This window comes from Giraffa tippelskirchi, chromosome 9 (assembly GCF_054371585.1).
Source record: "Giraffa tippelskirchi isolate mGirTip1 chromosome 9, T2T-mGirTip1v1.2.pri, whole genome shotgun sequence".
Classification (NCBI taxonomy): domain Eukaryota; kingdom Metazoa; phylum Chordata; class Mammalia; order Artiodactyla; family Giraffidae; genus Giraffa; species Giraffa tippelskirchi.
The window spans coordinates 112,342,643-112,363,695 of record NC_137283.1 but is presented as its reverse complement, the minus strand read 5'-3'; the positions used below and the strand labels follow the sequence as shown (position 1 = coordinate 112,363,695).

Sequence of the window (21,053 nt, the reverse complement as noted above, 5' to 3'; positions counted from 1 at the left end):
AGCTTTGTCAAAGAGCAATTATGATATAAAGGAAAATGAATATACCTGCCTTTAGAATTTCCATATATTCTTACAATTTTATAAAAGTTATAATGCGCATACATGCACATACATGCACATGCACATTCACACACATACACACTATCATTTTTCTGCACTATCAAGAGACTACATGAAAAGACTGTTGTTAGACATCATAGTAACCCCTGCAAGGCTGCTTGAGGGATAGTTTGTGTTGCATTTTGTACAGTTTTCTGTCAAGGTAATTTCTATGGTAACCCCTATTTGCATTCTTTCAAATGGTGGTAAAATCTGACATATCCCATTAAATATGATAGCAGTGCAGTGTTTCACCCACTCTTAAGCCCACTCGAGAATTCTTCATTTTATCTACTGACTGAGACCATTCTCCTCTGGTATCAAAGCATCAAACTTTTTACTGTTAAAATGTTAATTAGACTTTTATAACCATTTTAGTAGTTCTGCTCCTCATCTCAATTGCTCCAAACATAATTATTTACAATTGCATAATGTTCTCATTAATATGCTATGGAAATCTGCCATAGTGCATAGAACTTAGCTTAATAACAAGCTGCAGAAACATATCCTCAAAGACATCTGTGAAACATCTGTAGAATTTTAATGATGCAAAATAACTTTTCAGTAAATGAGATAATAAGCAGATGATACTTAAGGTCAGTATTTTTTATAACTATAGCCTGTCTGCTAGTATGACTATTGTATGCCATTATTTAATACACCAATAGCACAACCTACTAATGATTATTTGCTAAATCCCATGTCCTTTAAAAGTGATACACTAGAGCCCAGAATATCCTTATATCTATATTAATGTCTAAAATAATATTGATATGATACCATATACACAATCTTAGCACTTATTTGTAAACATTTTCCTCCAACACATGTCAAGGAGCTCTACCCATATCTCACTCATCCATGGATTGTTCATTTAAATATTAATTTCTTATTTCACAGAAAAATAGATGTTCAAAGGATAAATGGCTTGCTTATATTACTATAACAGACAGGAAATGACAACAGAATTTCAATTTATATCAGAAACAGATATCCAGTTAAATGTAATCTGATATTTTTCTAAGGTTTCTAGTGGGAATGGTCCTGAGTTTGTATTGATAAGGCTATTTGTGTTATCTTGGGCAAGTCACTTAATTTAACAGAATCTCAATAATTTTCATTTAGAAAGAGGAATAAAAGTAACCACCTCAAGGTATCCAAAAAGAATAATTACTATTTCATTCACTTAATTTCCCTAAAAGCCTAGAAGAGATCATTGTAGGGAAGACTAAAATTCAGCTGGCTGAATAAATGACAGGTGGATGGATACATATGGTGCTTTGCAAACTCTAAAGTACAATATATTAAGAGCACTGCTTTATGTGAGTCCTCCTATTTGCAGAAAAACTCCCAATATGGAGATAGGCATAATATATTAGTCTTCTATTGCTGATGTAAGCAAACTACCCCAAACTTGGTGGCTTAAAACAACACACAATTATTGTCATACAGTTCAGTAAGTTAGAAGCTGAACATGGGTCCCACTAGGCTGAGTCCTAGAGAAGAGCTCCAACTGTGGGAACAGTGGGCAGAAGTTACATTTCAGAGATGGGGGAGGGGGTAAGAAACCTCCAACTGCATGGGTCCTATTCTCAGATCAACCAGTGGTCATATCCTTTCAATATCCTCCTCCAACACCATCTCTATCATATCAGGGCTCCACACTCTTTATCTGTGTCATTCCCTTACAGATTTCTATCACTCCTCACAAGTGATAAACATAGTCACAGTTACAGTTAAGGCTTCAATATATGAATCTGGAGGGGTGGGACACACAGACATCTATAGTCTATAACATCTAAAGTTTAGATTACTTTACATGTATAACCTCTAAAGTCTATAACGTCTAAAGTAATCAAAGCAGTGTGGTTCTGGCATAAAGATAGACATATAGACCAATGGAACAGAATAGAGAACTCAAAATAAACCCTCACGCATATAGTCAAATGATCTTCTACAAGAATGCCAAGGCTATACAATGGAGAAAGAACAGGTTCTTCAGTGAATGTTGGAGAACTATATAGCCACATGCAAACAGTATGACACTGTACTCTGTCCTTACCCCATATGTAAAAATTAACTCAAGTATATTAAAGACATAAACATAAACATAAGACCTAAAATTTTAAAAATCCTAAAAGAAAACATAAGAGAAAATCTTTATTATGTAGGATTTAGTAATATTTTCTTGAATATGACCCCAAAGCATAGGCAACAAAAGCAAAAATCGACAAGCTGGATTATATAAGACTTGAAAACATATGTTTAGCAAAAAATGCGGATTTCTGGGTTCACTTTCCCATGGTTTCTGATTTGGTTGGCATAGGATGGATATCAGGAAGTTATTTTTAGCAATAGTTCTAAGTAATTCTTATGGGCAAGGTCCATGGATCATTCTTTGCAAACAGTGGTTTATAGAAATGGGGAAAAGAATGGTAAAGATTTTGAAGGTCAAAGCTCAGAAGTTGAATACCGTGGGCTCCTCTAGCTGTGGGCACCTTGCTTAAATTCACTTTTCTAACTTCTGCAATGGAAGGTGGGATGAGGGTTTTGTGTGTGTGTGTGTGTGTGTGTGTGTGTGTGAGGATTTAGTTCCTTAATCCATTTAAAATGCTAAGTATGGTGTGACAAATAGTAAGCTCTCAATTTGTGTTTGAAGTTATTAGTGCAGCATGGGTAACTAGTAATTAATTCAAATGTTGTATATGTAGATACCACAAAAAATGTAACAGACATGTGTTCTTCCTTGATCCAAAAAGAAAAGTAGATGTTCTGACTTTCATTTATTTCTAACATTCCTTAATTTTTCCCTCACTTTAAGGTAATTTCCCTCAAGTTTTCAACTTTAACTCTTAGGTTCCTGGCTTTCTCTCTCTATCTGAAAGAACAGTAATCTGTTTTTCTCCCTTCCGTATCTCCTGCTGAGTTAACCTGATTGTGTAACATTAAATTGGGTCACTTGGGGGAAAAAGGTGGGGGAGGGAAAAGATAAAAGGCTTTTACAGGAATCTGAGATTAAATTCTCCCAACTGGTGGAAGTGTCATCCAGGTCTTTGTTCTCTGTGTCTTCCTTTGTGCTATATTATATTCTATTAACAGAGACAAAACAAACAATAATCAATACAAAAACAAGTGGTGCCACATTGTGAAAACTTAATTTTGAAAATACAAGGAAATGATCTGGTTTATTCCCCTTGATTTTCCCTGAAATATATTTCTTCCTCTGCCTTATCCCTCACAGCATGCAAGCCATAATATGCTAGTGTAGTCTCATTTCTCTTACACTGACATTCCTTTATGCTATCTCATTTCTGCTATGGAACTTCTGGTGAGATCAAGATTAAAGGTAGAGAAACAGGATGGAAAAAAGAGACAGATAAGAATTCAAAAGAAATATTTGGGTAGCAAATTACTTCAATGTATACAATGAATATCGAGTTTAAAGAGTCTATTAAAGCAATGCTTATCTAAAATAAGCTTAGCTATAATAATATGGAAGGTAAGATTTGCCACAAAATACAGATAATCAGTAAGGAGATTGCATGTAGTACTGATTGTCAAATAACTCTGAATCAGATCCTTTTCAGTACTAGAAAAGTCAGCCAGCCTGTCTGAGGTTGAATTTTGAAGGTTGTAAATGGGAAAAAGCAATGAAGATATCTAACTATTCAATGCTTGAAAAAATAATATTTACTGGATAAAGCTAGAAGGTTGTTTTCCCCAAATAACATTTATCCTTAAAAAGAAAAGTCAAGCGTTGGCTCAAATTCAGCAGATTCACAAAGAACACACCTTGACAGTTTTAAGAATCCTCAGATTGTCTAACAGTACTGCATAGCTCTTCAACAAAGTTGCTCATTTCACAATAATTAAAAGAAAACAGAAAAGTCTTGAGAGGACAGGAACTGAAGCAAAGAGATTTGCTTCTGCATCTATTGAATGAATCAACAGAGACAAGAACTTTGCAGAGCCTGACTCAGATTTCTGCTTTCATCAGACTGATGTGTGGTCACCAAAATGTTAAATTCCACAAGAACAGGAATGTCTTCTATTTTATTTACTCATATGCAGTTACCTTTGAGACCAGTGGCTAGTGCAGAAAAGGAATTCAATAACTGTTAAATTCTTCTTAAATTGCTGAATTAATACCATAGGTCATGGATATTTGCAGTTGTCCTTAAAGTTGAAAATATGAACTCTTTAGGTGTCGGTAAAGATAACATTTCCCCCCTTTAACAAACTTAATACCTGAAAGGTTGTAAGGGAAATTAGAAATTATTATGATCAGGTTTGATCCCTGGGCTGAGAAGATCCCCTGGAGAAGGTCATGGCAACGCATTTCAGTATTCTTGCCTGGAGAATCCAATGGACAGAAGAGCCTGGCGGGCTACAGTCCATAGGGTTGCACAGAGTCAGACACAACTGAAGTGACTTAGCACGCACATGATTTAGTTCAGTCACTTTCTCCAGAAAAGACATACAAATGGCCAATAGTATATGAAAAACTAATGGACATCACTAGTCATCAGGGGAATAAAAACCAAAACCACAATGAGGTATCACCTCACACCTGTTAGGATGGTCACTATCAAAACAAAACAAGAGGAAAAATGACAAGCATTGGCAAGAATAAAGAGAAAAGGGAACACTGGCATAGAACTGTTGAAGAGAATGTAAGTTGAAACAGCCCAAGAAGTTCCTCAAAAAATTAAACAGAACTACCATTTGACCCAGGAATCTCACTTCTAGGTATTTATACAAAAGAACTATAATGAGGACCTCATTATATTTTTCAGGGGGATATTTTCACTCCCATGTTCATTTCAGTATTTTTCACAATAGCCAATATATGGGAAAAACCTAAATGTCCATCAATAGATGAATAGATGAAGAAAATATTGTACATATACATGATGGAATATTATTCAGCCTTAAGAAAGAAAGAAATTCTGCAATTTGTGACAACATGGACAGACCTGGAAGACAGTAGGTTAAGTGAAATATTCCAGACACAGAAAGACAAATACTGTATGAATTCTAAAATAATCAAGCTCAAAGAAGCAAAAAATAGACTGGTGGTTGCAAGGGGATGTTGGGAGGGGAAACTACAGAGGTGAAGGCCAAAGGATACAAAGTTTTAGTCATACAGGTAAATAAGTTCTTGAGATCTACTATACAACATAGTACCTATAGCTAACAATACTATATTGTATTTTTAAAATGTGCTAATAGTGTAGATATTAAGTGTTCTTAACATACACACACACACACACACACACACAGACATAATAACAAAAAGAGGGGGCAGGAGGAAACTTTGGAAGATGATGAAAATGTCTATAACCTTGATGGTGGTGATGGTTTCATGGATGTGAACCCATTCCCAAACTCACTGAGTTATAACATTAAATATGTATAGCTTTTTGTGTCAGGTATACTTCAATATGGGCTTCCCCCATAATTCCACAGTAAAGAATCCACCTGCAATGCAGGAGATGCAAGAGACGTGGGTTTGATCCCTGGGTTGGGTAAATCCACAAGAGGAGGGCATGGCAATCCACTCTAGTATTCTTACCTAGAGAATCCCACAGACAGAGGAGCCTGGCAGGCTACGGTCCACTAATACACATCAAACTAATACAATCATCTATATGGTACTGTACAGTAATAAGTTTATAATACTTTTCACACAAATAATACATAAAAAGCAAATAAACACAAAAAATAAAGAAGACATTTTTAATCTTACAGTATAATACAGTACCTTGAAAAGTACAGTAGTACCAGCTATATCACCACTGCTTTTAGGATTGCTTCCAGACATCCTAGGCTTGAAATAAAAATACTGTTCTACTGTACTCTATACAGTACTATAAAGTACATAAAAGACAACCAATTGTAGAGGATGCACCTACATGACAATGTACACTAGACACATGAGCTAGCTTAAATGATTAGACATGCAAATGCACATCCACATCTTTGAAAGTTCACAACCTGAAAGTTTGCATGTATGGGATATACTGTAGTTCAGTCACAAGTGAACATCTAAATCTGCAGTTCAATGGGTGTACTTGAAATTTCTCCAATTAAAAAAAAAATGTGCATGGGGGTTTGGATAGTTTTGGACCTCACTGCCTTCAAGGATAATTAATTGCACTGATGATCTTGTTGGTCGTGAGAAAACACCCTAAGATTCCCGGTAAGCTATGTGACTGAAACAAAAAAAAGACATAACATCGTGACTAAAGACCCTGTGGTTTTTTGTTTTTTTTTTTTCTAATTTTGCCCACTCTGACCTCTTCTCATCCCTTAGCTAATTTTTGGCCCATTCTGAAGAAGAAGATAATTAAACAAGTAACTAAAGAAGCTTGTGGAATAATGCCCCTGCCACCAGAGGTCCATAAGAAGTTAGTGAGTCTCCCAATAAAATAACCTGAAATTGCAGGTGCAGCTGGAAACCATTCTGCCACAGGACAGGATGAACCACTAACCCGAGCACTCCTGTTTCCCCATGTAGAAGCACCTTCCTCTCCATTTACTCAGTACTCCATTTAAGCATAATTATAAAACCAGACCTTACTGGACCTTCAGGAAGCCTCCAGTTTTCCAGTGGAACATTAAGGATCTCAGGGAATGCATCTTTAAGAAAGCACCACCATTATTTCCCTAAAATGCATGACAATAAAGCACTTTGCATCTGTGCTGAAAAATTTCCTTTAAGGTTTATTTACTTGTGGACAGATAGAAGGGTTTTGTAGCATCCTTATTCAGAACAGCCTTGGAATACAAATGAGAGGAAGTGGGAGAAGGGGGAGTCAGCCTGAACGGTGCTTCCCTGGAGCTGCTAACTTCACCTCCTGCTGCTGAGCAAGGGCACTGGGCTAAACTAATCAAGCAAGGGCCAAGAGGTGTGGTTTGAAGCTACACCTCATATTCTGATTTAATCCAAACCCTGTAATGCTAAAACAAAGCTGAAACTGCATAACTAGGAGAGCATACGGTATACATGAGACTGAATGCTGCATTAGTCTTTTGAAAATTCCCTCCTGAAAAAGAACAAAGAAGATGAAAGGGGGCTCAGGTTTAGAACCGCAGCAGGTGCCTGGACACGCCAAACAAAGCCCTCCTCGAGTGTCAGTTTCGAAATGACATTGTAGCTAAACTGACTCCTGGGTCTCCCATAGGTATGCCTGATGGAAATGTGAATGTGAAGAGGATGCGATGTTTGTAATTTTTTTAAGAATGAAAAACCACAGCAATCTAGGCTTTGTCAAAAACCACAAGCTGTTTGTTCTGTTTGGCCATCAGAGCACCTCCTGCTCCAGGTTTACCGTGGTTGCTGAACAAATGCAGACTGCGGCTGAATGAAGAGGCATCTGAGCCTCAACAGCTTACAACTGGGCTAGAAAGCTTTGAGATAGGCCCCGGGCCAGGAGCCGTTATCTTTATTGTGCAGAATGACTGAGATTCGACTTCTGGATCACTGGGCTGGGGTAATACTTTTGCAGAGAAGCAAATGGTGCTGTTGGCAGCATGGAGGAAAAGAAGTCCCAGGAGCTTAAGTGTTGGATTTGAGACAATGGAGGAGCAGGGAAAGGGGATGCTTGTCAAGTGATGCAGATAATGGAGAAAGATAAGCCTTAGATCATAAATCAGCTCCCGGCTACCACCTATGGCTTTGAAAGGGCTCCTGTATTTCTTACAGTGTCACCAGCTCATTAATGAGTCAGCAGTCATTACAGGTTGTACAGAGAGAACATAATTTACATATTAAGTATTTAAACAGGATTCCTCAGCATTCTGATTCTGAAATGCATGCCTTTCAAGGGCACTATTCAGGCTCCTGTCAACACATTCAAGTTTTCTTCTGTCTATAAAAAGGGTGCTTGTTAAAAGTCATGATTTCTGTACAATTGCACAGGCTGTTTCTCAGGGTCAACCCAGTGACTCCTTGTCTGAAATGGAGGTGGGAAATTTTCCAACATGAATGATTATTTGCACAGACATTCTGATGAAGTTAATGGACACAATTTACATGAAGGGCCATATTTAACAGCTCTCTGTAGGGGTGGATATGAATAATATTAACTTTTTAAATGCAAAACCATAAAAAATCAATTAATTTTATTATCACCATAAATAAAATTTTATTATTAAAATTCTTCTATTTTGAGCATTTTTATGGCTATGAGGACAGCTGGATGACTTTTCAAGCTCCACATCTTTCTGCTGTGGGTTGTCATGAACAACAACTGTGGGCCTCCAGCAGAGTGCAAAGAAGCCAGGTGGTGGGGGAAGAGTTGATTAATAAACCCTCATTGGGCCTATGGTTGCACAGTTAAGGTAGTAGTAAGGTCTGGTCTGTAAAGAAATGCTTTCCTAAAACAGCAAGTTCTAATAAAAAACTTCTGGGCACACAGCAGAGCAGAATGGTGTAGAATAACTAGTGGTTCTCTGTGGGAGGAACCAGTTCAACAAGTCCTCCCCTCTTTCAAAAGCAGATTTATGCCACCATCTGGGAGCTCAGTGGACTTCCTGAGGAGTAGAAAAGTGCAAAAAACTATGCCACGAGAGTGACATTCAGGAGCCCTGTTTAGGACCAATATGGAAGATTTTTAAATACATTTACTTTTCTAATTATTAAAACAAGATATTATTTTAAAGTAATACATTATTCAGATTGTGACAATAGAGGGCAAAATTGCATGTGATTCTAACTCACAACCACTGTTAGTCTCTCGGTACATGCATGCTATGCATGCTAAGTAGCTTCAGTCATCTCCAACTCTTTGAGACCCTGTGGACTGTAGCCCACCAGGCTCCTCTGTCCATGGGATTCTCCAGGTAAGAATACTGGAGGAGGTTGCCATGCCCTTCTCCAGGGGATCATCCTGACACACGGATCAAACCCATGTCTCTTATGTCTCCTGCATTGGCAGGCAGTTTTTTACCGCTAGCACCACCTGGGAAGCCCAGTTTCTTGGTGCTTACTTGCAAGTATTTTTTTCCTTCTTTACTTAGAATGATCTCTCATCATCATTTATTCTTCCAGGACCACTGAGGAAATGATAGACACTATTCTATTTTCAATGGAAAGTGTAGAGGGTATAATAATAGATTTGTTTAAATAAACAAGATCAAAAGAACTGTTGGGTGCTTGGGGAATTTCCCACATGTATAACCATTATGTGTTCATCATTATGATCATGAGATTAGTGAATACTAGACGACTGTTTAGAGGTCATTAACTGTAAGCTACGCATGAGGCAGAATCAGCAAATATTTTCAACTATTAGTTAGAATCTCACCAGAGTCTATTCTGTTCCCTTAACACATGTGATTGGTTATTAGCCAACATTAAGCTCTCAGTTCCTGTATCCACTTGCAGGGGGGGAAATGCCTTTTCCACTTCTGTGTTCTAATGTTGGTATTTCCTACCCACATTCTGCCTCCACATTCATTTGTTTAAACCACTGTATATTGAAAGCTCAGTCAAGCCCTGTCTTAGGCACCAAGTCTATCAACACAAATAAGAATCATCTCCTCCTCCCCTTTCTCTGCATTTTAGAAAGGCTATCAATTTGAATATGATTGAAGAAACAGGATCTTAGGCTGGTTTTAAGGATTGATGAGTTTCTTCTTTTGATTTCAGGAAATTAACTATCTAAATTGTAACTGATGATGCATTGCTATGGAGATATGAAAGCAAGTAAGCTCACATTATGGTCATTGCATCCTTAGTATCTGAAAGAGTAATTTGACCTCTGACATACTTGTGTGACCTGTGGTACATCCAGAAAGTAATTTGTCCTATTGAAGCTTTGTTGTGTCATGAAGGTGCCTACCTATTTAGCTCCGATGGAGTCAAAGCTGGTGGTATTCTCATTTGGATCCACCTAGATCAAATACCTATGTCAGTACCTAAAGGAATTCTTCTATTTAGGATATCACAAAGCAAACAGAGGGACTGATTTAGATTAGCTGGATCCAAATGTAATGAAAGTTCTACCTGATTGACCATAAAATGAACTTCAGCATTAAAATAAATACATGACTATAAAATCTAGCATCAGTTCTTAAGGGGGTCAAGTTCTTCCTAGCCACTTGGATGCTTCTGATGAGAAAAGTGGTGGGTCAAGATTTACTTGTGTTCTTAGCTTGGCAGAAGAATCAGCAAGAAATTTAAATCCATACCATGGGACTTATCACAGTCCCATGCCCAAATATAAACACTTTACCCAATAAAAACTCCTTGCCAGGACTTCCCTGAACTCCACTAGTTGAGACCCTGTACTCCCAATACAGGGTATCCAGTTCTTCCCTGGTCAGGGAACAAGGATCCTGCGTGCTGAATGGTGTGGAAAACAAAACAGAAAAACATCTCCTTGCCAGAAGAGTTTTTCTAACAGAACATTCTAATTTTTTTTGTTTCAGAAATTAGCAAATTTCTAAGTGGTGAGAAATAGAATAATATTGTAATATTGGAAGAGAAACACTATATAGTAGGAGAGTTTGAGCAGCAAATGGCAGGACAGAGGCCAAATAAAAAGCAAAAAGTTGAAGGAAAAGAATAAGAAGTGAAAAGTTTCTCAGGGTCAACAGGGCTACATGCCACACAAGGTCAAGTAAGGTCATAAAATCAGTCCACTACATCCAAAATTTAAGAGATCATTTGCAGGTTTAGCAAGAATAGCTCTGGTAAAGTGATGGAGTCAGAAAATATTTAATAGAGGAAAGGAATCAAAGAGAAGGGGAAAAGTTAATAGAGTGAGTGCTTTTAAGAAAATTAGTTGTTCAGGGGAGAATAAATGTAGTATAAGAGAATTTAAGCAGAGTCTCAGGAATGTTATTAAGAAGGAAAACTGTCAAGATAGATAAAGGTATAGTGCAGTAATAAACAACCTCAAAACTCTGAAGTTATATGTTTTCCTGTATATGACATGCCCAGTGCTTGTATGTTTATTACAGTCACTTGAGGGCCAAGAAAATTGGAGGCTTTATCACCTTGGCCTTAGGAGCTTCCAGCCATCAGTGAAACTCATCAGCTGTTATTAGCCAAAGCTAATCATATGGCCATACATAACTTCAAAGGGAACAAGGAAATGCAACCATATATAATGTGAACTAACAAGAATATCACTGTTTGTGAATACGTTTATTGACTACCATGGGCAAGAGTCACTTACTCGTGCCACAACAAGTCAATCACTAGAGAGGTAGAGGGACAGTTGCAGACAGACCAGAGAAAGGAATTAATTGAAAGAATATAGTCTTAGAGAGAGGAGAATGTAGAGCATGAGCTGATGGAAGAGCTTTTGTGGAAAGACTACTTGTCCTTTAGAGATGGGCAGGAAGGAAGTGAGGTTGGCTGTGGATGACACTGCTCAAAGATTGCAGAAATAATTTCTGGCTCACAGCATGAGTCAAGATGTTTTCAGTAGGAATGTTTAAATTTTCACTAACCCAAGTGACTGTCATATTTTCTCCAGCAGTGAGAGGGAAGGAGGGATGACCCAAGATGGGTGGATCGCTCAGCATTTGGAGTTTTGCAGGCCAGGTACAATAGTCAGTTGAGAGGATAACAGTGTTAAGGGCATTGGCAGGAAAGAAGCTGGAGTGGGAAACCAGGAAAGTAGCTCATCAACTGGGAGAAAATAAAGCACTGACCAAGTTCTTTCTCTTAATGAAAATTATGACTTTTTAGACTCCCTGATCAAGCAAGTCTCTTAGAAATACAATGACAGCTGTTTATAGGAGTCCAATTAAATCAAGTAAGATTTGCGTGCTCTCATTGGTAAACCTCCCAGAAGAGACTTCCAACAGATCTACTCTGTCACTGGAAGTTACCACTAGAGAGGTGGCTAATAAATCTAGCCTTTTTGAGGAACACATCAATGTGTCATGGGAGCCTAATATATTTTATCCAGGAGGAAAAGATGGATTCTAGCAAACTTGGTTTGCAATTCAGAAGACATAAATCACTTCAAGAATGATCATTAGGACTAAGGACACCAACATAATAGAAAGTCTAGGAATTATTTAAGAGAAACCTTAAATTCTTGATTCAAAATTTTTTTATTAGAACCAAGGAATAAATATAAATTTGGATTTTTTTTTTGGAATTCTCTCTTTTGAGATAAATTTTGGATCAGAGAATACTACATGTATAAATACTTTCCTAGTTTAAAACTTTCAGATGGAGCCAGCTATTGAAAAGCAATCAAATCTAGCATACTAACATACAGTCATTTTACATTTGCATAGCCAAGAATGTAAGGATGATTTCTGTAGAGAAAGTTGGAGAGTTGAAAAGGTTTTATGCTCTTACTCCACCATTTTTTTTCCTTCAGTCACAGATTATTTCCCTCGCTGCTTCAATTCCAAATTCAACTGGAATTGGATACACTTTTTACTATCTTATATCTCTTAAATTAGAAGAAATATTATATCTGGTGATAAAAAAAATAGATCAGAAAAAGCACTGTATAAAAAGGACAACTTGGTCTGATGCTGAAAACTTCAACCAAAAATGTAATCTGTGCTTTAGTTATTGCCAATAAGGACTGGACCAAGTCCAGAAGGAGGTAGTTTTAATCAATTGTTTTTAGGAGGAGAGTCTATAACCTACTGGCTTGAAAATCTTCTAACAGTAAGTTTTGTAGAGATATAGCACACTTGCCAAAACTGCATTACCGCTTCAAACCATCACAAATTACACTGCACTTTAGGTTTTATTACCAAGTGAGACAGCACACAAATTCATTTCCATGTCTGTTGCCAATTTAAATGAATGGCTGGCTCCTGCCAGCTCAGGAAGACACCAGAGGAAATGTTGCACAGATCATTGGCGCATGGAATAAATGATAGCAGGCCCTTTGGTCATTTAATCTCAGAGCAAAATTTATATTTTAAGTAGGCTTTAAAAGTGTAATGTGAATTATGCTGTATAAGGGTAATAATTCAAAACAGCAGCCATATTAAATGTTCAAAAAAGCCTACTATGTACTCAGAACCATTCTAGATGCTGTAGATAATATAGAATTAAATGATATATACTCCATTCTCAGAGCTTCCTCTACAATTGGTCAAAGTAAAGTACACACCAGAAAATAAATAAGATACTATGTGATTAAATTACTTGGTATATCCAATGCTATAGGAATTCAAAGAAAAAAGAAGATCAGTAAAAAGCTAGAATAGTCATGTGAGGCAATGTCCTAAAGCTCTGAAAGAGAGAAGAAAAATGAGTATTCCAAGCAAAGAAACAATATGAGAAACAGCAAGGATTTGGGATTCATAGGATTCATTTGACTAAAGGAAGTTTGATTTCTGGAGGACCACTGGAAATACTGAACATGGCCAAAGCATGGAAGAACTTAACAGCATAGCGGAGGTGTTGCATGTTGAGTGATGTGTTTCCTTTTATTATGTTGCTTCTTCCCCCATGTCTGATCTTGAACAGCTCTATTTTCAGGGAGAGGTCCTAATTCACTTGTGATCTACCTGGCTAGTCGTACTATTGTACCAGGTTGAGCTGAGCTAGAAATAAAATCAGTTTGGAGACTAAAAAGCAGCTTAGAGGAGAATGAGTGGGAAACAGTCAAGAACATTGGAAAATGAAGACTCTCAAGTCCCTTGGGAAAGTGGGGAGAAAGGCCAAGACAGAGGCTAACATGAGGAGGAGAGAAAAGGAAAGAAGGAATTGATTTTTTTTAAGAAAAAGAAAATTAAAGGTCAGAGGATAAAGACCAGAAGGATCAGGAAGCTTGAGAAATAAGATGTGAAGTATACAAACAGATAACAGCAAAAGATAAATAAATAAAACTCAGAGAAAGTGGTAAAGAAAAATAAAATAAACTTTAGGGAGATGGCACAGGAATCAGGTATTGAAATAGTAGAGAAGGAAAAACAGCAAGAGCCTAAGGAAAATATCATGATGTGACAGTGAGAAATAATACAAGGTGAAAGGGAGGAGGCTGTAAGGAACAGAGAAAGGATAAAAACTGGATAAATGAGCAGAGGGAGTATTAAGACATCATAGGTTAATATCTTCAAGAAGAGAAGGTGGGGGAGAAAAGTAAATAACTTCAGGGAAACAGAAAACATTCAACACTGCTTCTACTCCTTTATCCTTCCCTTGAATGATCATCATCAATGTCACACCACAGGTGAACCCCACCAGGACATCATTCTCCTGCCCAGGTCCCACTCCCCAGAAGACTTCTTAGGGGTGTTAGATAATTCTAAGGCTTTACAGTCAGACTCCAAAACTTCAATTATAGCATGTGCCACTCAGCAATTTTTCCACTCATTTTCATTTAACTTCCTATTATCTTCCCCGTAAGTTCAGTTCAGTTCAGTTCAGTCGCTCAGTTGTGTCTGACTCTTTGCGACCCCATGAATTGCAGCATGCCAGGCCTCCCTGTCCATCACCAACTCCCAGAGTCCAACCAAACCCATGTGTCCATTGAGTCAGTGATGCCATCCAGCCATCTCATCCTCTGTCGTCCCCTTCTCCTCCTGCCCTCAATCTTTCCCAACATCAGGGTCTTTTCAAATGAGTCAGCTCTTCGCATCAGGTGGCAAGGTACTGGAGTTTCAGCTTCAGCATCAGTCCTTCCAATGAATATTCAGGACTGATTTCCTTTAGGATGGACTGCTTGGATCTCCTTGCAGTCCAAGGGACTCTCAAGAGTCTTACAAGTTTCTAAACTTTCTCTCCCCACAAGCCCTCAAAACCACTCTCCAAAACCATTCTGCAAATACCCATGCCTTTCCTATTACTGCATTTCCTCCACTTTTCTTTCTCGTGACTGAGATTTCTCTTCATCTTCAACCAATTTCTTCTCTCACCCAGGATTCTTCTGAGAAAAAAAGAAAGAAAGGGGGAAAGGGAGAGAGGGAGGGATGGAAAGACAGGGAGGGGAAGAGAAAAGAAAAGAAAGAAAAATTTCCCATTCTTTCTGATGTTACTAGTTGCAAGAATTTCCCCTTGGACCTCCCCCACAGTCCTTGTTGGATCTAATAGCCCTGCCTCCTTAAATGTTCAACCTTTCTTTAATGTCTTTCTTCCAGAAACTTCTGTCCTACTTGAACTTTCTTCATTTGCTCTTCAAGACTTTGCTGTCTGGCCTCTTCCTCCATAAGAGCATTAACACTTTTAACCATCATTTAAAGGACTGCACCTCCTTCCTGAAACTCTTATCTCTTTCCTTTACATCAGAATTCCTAGATGCAGAATTCCTAATTTGGAAGTTAACTGATGAATAAGATAGAAAAGGAGTTTATTAAAAAGGTTAGCGAGTGGCTGGCAGAATTGTTAGACGGGATGGAGAATCAGATTTCAGGCCAGAGCTTCCAGAAACAGACTCCAAATCAAACTTTAAGAATAGCCTCAGGCAAGTGTTGCTCTGGTCATGGCCTCTACTGAGGCTATGCACTACAGTTTGGATTCCAGTCAAAAATGTAATCGCATCAAGTCTATTACAAGAACTACCTCCAGGATCAACGCCACTGCCAACCAGAGACTAAGTCTTCCAGCCACTAGTCTCTGCAAAACCCTAATGCCTTTGCTTCCCCCTTTGCCAGAAAAATGAATGCATGCAAACTTTTTCTTCCACATTGTTTCCTTCAGAACTGATATCTCAAATACAGTTAATTAGTGAAGTCCAATAACTACTCAGTGCATATTTGTTGAATGAAAGAAGGAAAAATATAAATAATAGGAAACATAAATTAGAATCATAATCATTAACTCCTTATACACAGAGCAGTTTCTTTTTTCTTGGCCTCCATTTGAATTGCAGTCACACCCAGAACCCAACATGTCTATGCTTCTGTTACTGCTGTGTACTTCCAAGATAAGTAAAGAAAATTCTACCAGCTACCAACTGGCACACATAGATTGGAATTTGTTTTTTAAACTGACGCCCAAGTCAGCTTCCTCCATGCTGCACCCATATGTTACCCCATATGCTGCGTTTGTTTCATTTTAGAGGCTATTATGCCTGCCTCATCTTTGCTTCCAGAACATCTATACCTACACAGTAGTAATTCCTGCAGTCACAGATATTTGAAAACTCCTATAATAGTGAAATGATGGTTTTTAAAATTTGCATAAGTCATATCCCTTCATGGCTTATGTTTTCCTTAATATACATTCTATGTTAGCACCAAACCAATGCACTAAAAACTCATTAATTCAAGTCCCATTCATTTTAAACTCAATACCCACTAACGATTTCTTGTTTCTGCTTGTTTCTTTCCTCTCACCTAGAATTCCCTTTTCATTCAGCTGAAATTCATGTTTATCAACTCCCTTCAAACTGAATTGAAGATTATCTATTCCAAAAACCTTATTCAATTAAACCCATCTGATTCTGATCTCTTTAGGTTTCTGTACCCTATCAGAACTCATGGACTCTGTTCTTGGCATGTACAATTTTGAGCATGATGCTTTTATTGGTTTTATGTCGTTTCCTATATATATGTATCCTCCCCAACTAGGGGACAGCTTTAAGAAGGGACTATACCTTCTACTTATATATCCCCTACCCCAGAGCTTACCTCTGAACTATGTAAGGGTGATATAGGTGCCCAGAACATGCTTCCAGAGGGAAGGAATAAACTCAGGGTAAAGGAAGAAAATGCAAAATGTAATTCATTCTCTTGATAATCATTTCAAACCTTAATCTTACCACTGCTAGAAGTATGTTGTGAGGAGCTAACAATATCTTACAATGTCATCTTTAGAGATGACGAGAAATGATGAAGCCACATATGCAGCAGACAACAGCTAAATTATTTAACAGAAAAAAACTATGTGGAAGGATCACTGAATTCCTGTATGACAGGAAACTTACTACATATCTTGATGAACTGTCATACCCAAGTTACTAAGAAAATGAGATGCAGACTATTTCATTTCATAAATACAAATAAATAATGTATTCACGTTGGAAGACAAATATTTAAAAAGCTAACGTTTTTGTAAATTATCTATTTGGTAGTTTTTCTTTATATGTAATTGGTAACTTTTCTTTAAAACAAATCCTAAAAATGACATATGCATGAGACAATATGAAATTTTAACTCTGAGAAGACATTTGATGATTTCAAGAATTTTTTTATCAATTTGGGGGACTTTGATAAGAGTACTAACATTTTATGTAGGCAAGAGTGCTCATCGTTAAGAAATACATACTGAAATATTCATTGACAAAATAATATTTGAGATTTACTTCAAAATCATTAAAAATTGTTTCATATACATTTGTTTATTATAAAGCTTATAAAGAATCTGTTCTTTTGCTAATTTTACAGATGAGGAAATAGGTTTAGAAAGGTTAAGTTTCTTGTCTAAAGTCATACACTGACAAAGTCAAAATCCAAACTGAGAACTATTTGATAGCAAAGCCCATGTTTATAACCACTATACCGCACTGCCTGTTTTAATGCAACCCCCAAATAAAATATTCCTTTGTTGCAGAAGAAAACTTTTCTTGTGGAATCCACAATTTGATACCATGACCTTTCTATTAAAAGATACTCATGGGAATGCAATTTATTTTAGAAGACAAAATATTCAACAAATATATATCATCCATGACTGATACCACAAAGGAAAGAAGTTTATATACTATATATATATATATATGATGCATTACTATTAACACAATAACTTGAATAAAAATTATTCAAATATAAATAATTTGAATAGTTGTATATAAATATATAAAATCTTATTTGAAAGATCTCTGACTTGGGTCTATCATTTCACTATTTCCCATATCCATTCAGCTTGTGAACCCATATTGTTTAGAAAATGATTAAAGAGTCAATTCAGTTAAGCAAATATTTAGTAACTTTTTATATTTCAAGGCATATGTGTGAACCTAAAAGTCTACCGTATGGGTTACATATTGCCTTTCCCTCCTCCTATACCTCCCAAAGAGCTTAGAAGCTAGTTACTGAGAAAGGCTATAAAAATGACCATAAAACAAAGTGTATTAAATGCAGTGAGAAAAGAGCAAAGTGCTACTGGAGATTGAAAGACTACTTGAGTTAAAGTAATTATGAAAGCTTCATAGATGAGAAAACATTTGGGATTAGTAAGATTTCAACATTGTATTAGTGAAGGTGTAGACTGAGCTTCTCTAATATAGACACCTCAAAATATAGGGGCTTAAAATAAAACTGTTATTTCTCTCTCCTAAGAGTCCAAATAAGGGTCCAAGGTAAGCAGGAAAGTGAGGACCATCTACCATGTCTGCTTTAGTCCTTAGACTTAATGAATGTGTTGCTACAGCTCCAACAAGAGTTGTAGCCATATCTTACAAATGCAATGTGTCTGACATGAAGTTACTTAGTCATTGGTATTATTAGGACTTATTCCAGGAGAAAAAAAAAAGAAGGAGCAGGAGGTTCTTGTGTAGGGATAAAAACTCATGAGATCTGTGCCTAAGTAAAATAAAGATGACAGCTGGGAAGAGAATGGTTAGAAATATGCAGAGAGAAGTCAAAAAGACCTGAAATCAGATGATAGTAGGAAGAATGGAAAAGAAAAAGATGGATACAAGGCTAAAAACATAACATGTAGAGCTTAAAAAACAAAACTCAACTCAATGCAGCAGGCAAAAAGAATGTAATTCCCATGGACAACAATAAGGATAAAGTACCATTAAGAAGTCTATTTTGGAAATTATAAGGTTGGTTGCTATTAAGCAACCAAAAAACAGATATCAAGAACAGAGCTTCAAATAAAATTCTAAAATCAATGATGTAGGCCAAAGTTAACAGTAGAGACTCAGAAGTCATACAAAAGGAGATATTTACTACCATAAAAGTGCATACAATTTCTGGAAAAAAAAAGGAAATTGAAAGAAGCTCCTGAGAAATGCTTACAATTGAATTTTTAAAATAAATATTTTGCTATGTGCATAGAATGATTTCACTCAGACATACAAAGGAAGGAACTACTGATACACATAGTAACCTAGATGAATCACAAAGTATGCTGATTGAAAGAATCCAGATCAAAAATGAATATATATGTATGGTACTATTTATATAAAATTATTGAAATGGAAAATCAATGTATAATGACAGAAGGTGTATCAGTGGTTTCCTGAGGTGTGGAAGAAGGGACTGCAAAGGACATGAGAGAACTTTTTGGAGTGATGGACAGGTTCTTTAACTTGATTCAGTTCAGTTCAGTCACCCAGTCGTGTCCAACTCTTTGTGACCCCATGGACTGCAGCATGCCAGGCTTTCCTGTCCATCACCAACTCCTGGAGCTTACTCAAACTCATGTCTATCAACTCAGTGATGCCATCCAACCATCTCATTCTCTGTCCTCCCCTTCTCTTCCCACCTTCAATCTTTCCCGACATCAGGGGCTATTCCAATGAGTCAGTTCTTTGCATCAGATGGCCAAAGTAATGGAGTTTCAGCTTCAACATCAGTCCTTCCAGTGAATATTTAGGACTGATTTCCTTTAGGATGGACTGGTTGGATCTTCTTGCAGTCCAAGGGACTCTCAAGAGTCTTCTCCAACACCACAGTTCAAAAGCATCAATTATTTGGTACTCAGCTTTCATTATAGTCTAACTCTCACATCCATACATGACTACTGAAAAAACCATAGCTTTGACTAGACGGACCTTTGTTGGCAAAATAATGTCTCTGCTTTTTAATATGCTGTCTAGGTTGGTCATAGTTTTTCTTTCAAGGAGCATCTTTTAATTTCATGGCTATTTAGGGTTTACTAATTCACTTTTCTATACAGTAGAAACTAACACAACATTGTAAAGCAACTATACTCATAAAAATTAATTATAAAAATTAAAATTAAAAGCAGGATGAGGGAAAATGAATGAGAAACATTTAGAAGAATATATCTTGCAATCAGAAAGAACTACATTTCTGTGTATAAGACCTTGACAACAAAATTTCAACTGAAAGCACTGTTATGACCTGGTTGAAAGATAGCTTATCATGAACTGATGAGATTGAGAAGTCTTTAAATAAGCTTACTTATTTCACCATGAAAAAGTATACAAAGGTTCAGCAAAGCAGCCAGCATCTTTAGTAACTAAATTCTCAGTCACAAATAATAACTGTTTCCACTCAGCATAATTACAATGCCAGAAACAGAATTGAAAAAATGTATACCACCAGTATATGTATTGAGCTGACTTAACTTGGGTAGTATATTCCTAGATTTCACCAAAAATAATGTATGCTTAGGTGATAAGGACATATATAGAAAAAGATCTAGCAATATTTCATGTCATCTTGAGGCAAATTTATATAGCTCCATTAAAAATCTCCAAGGTTAAAATCAGAATGCATAATGAAAATGCTAAAATGAAGAATGGCTTATTGGCAAGAGCATTATGACAGCATGTTCTGTAAGAAAGGTATATGTGGAGCAAATATTCAAAATAGAATTTTCAAAATAATTAGTGATGACTCCCCAAAATCATTTTGCATCCCAAAATGGACTGAAAGCAATTGATAACAATTGATTTTTTCAGTAAGTTAATGTTGAACTATTCTTCTAAATGTTATTAAAAGGATTCAGGGTAAAAATAATCTCTATAAAAAAGAGTATATGGAATAGTGTTCCTTCTGTCCGAGATATATAGATTGTTTTTACCCTGAATCCTTTTAATAATGTTTATGTATATATACATTATTATATACATTAATATAATACGTGTATACACACACACACACATCTGTGTGAATGTCTGTGTGTGTGTGTGTGTAGGAGGAACAAGATGGAAATGTCCACTGTGTGCGGGTAACTCCAATGTTTCACCTCTGTTCTCTCAAATAATTCCTATATTTCATTTCCATAATTTAAATTGGTAGGAGTTATTATCCTCATTTGAATACATGGAAATTGGTGCAAAGAGAAGTGGCTTCCCAGGTCATATGCAGCCAGT

The 21,053-nt window shown here is 36.7% G+C and overlaps 1 long non-coding RNA gene across 3 annotated transcripts in view; it reads right to left on the bottom strand.

Moving 5' to 3' along the window:
• The window catches only part of LOC145521162 (uncharacterized), a 483,033-nt gene that overhangs the window by 158,670 nt on the left and 303,310 nt on the right, over positions 1 to 21,053 (bottom strand). The window lies entirely within an intron of this gene.